Source organism: Theobroma umbraticum, unplaced genomic scaffold, assembly GCF_002168275.2.
Source record: "Theobroma umbraticum cultivar Fairchild unplaced genomic scaffold, ASM216827v3 scaffold_56.0, whole genome shotgun sequence".
In the NCBI taxonomy this organism is placed as follows: Eukaryota; Viridiplantae; Streptophyta; class Magnoliopsida; order Malvales; family Malvaceae; genus Theobroma; species Theobroma umbraticum.
The window spans coordinates 387387-388127 of record NW_018397256.1 but is presented as its reverse complement, the minus strand read 5'-3'; positions in this window follow the sequence as shown (position 1 = coordinate 388127).

Below are 741 nucleotides of genomic sequence, written 5' to 3'. Positions count from 1 at the left end.
TAACAAATTACTATATGTAGACTCTACTTCTAGCAGCGGAATGACTTAGAATAAAGTGCTATGAGATGCCTTTACCTATCCGCCGTGGGCTAAAAATGCTGATGAATACACACTAGGCTGATTGCTATCTGCAAAAGGGAAATAAAGAGGGTGAGTCTCACAAACTCAGTGATCATCGGCTCCGTGAGTAAGGCGTAGATGGGAAACAAGCATAAGGAAGATAAGTTGAATAATAAAACTGGAATATCAAATCATAATTGTAAGAACCCAAATTGCAAGTAGGATATTTGTGCCTTGTAAAAACGAAGTCATGAAATCATATTACAACATTTTATTTGGAAAAATGATGTCGAAAACAAATATAATGTAACCGAGTTCAAACAATCGAAACATTGCTTGCCATAAAAATATGAATAATAGTGTCAAGTATGCATGCTCCCAGAATGTGTGGCATATAAAGAAATCAAAGTGTACGGTCACGTAACCATTTCATAGTTATCAAGTAAGCACTGAAAGCTTTTATTCAAACCAGGGGAGCTACAACAAAATCTTAACTCTCTACCATGCAAAAGAGAATGCGTCGAAAACTCACAAAGCTCTCGAGTAGGTAAGTATCGTAATCACCTGTGAACCTATTTCCATGTAATAACATCTAGAGCTCTGCTCCACCGAATCCCCACAGCCATGGCAGTCTCGACGATGTTGGCTGACATCGAAAAAATCAAGCAATCACAACCGCGA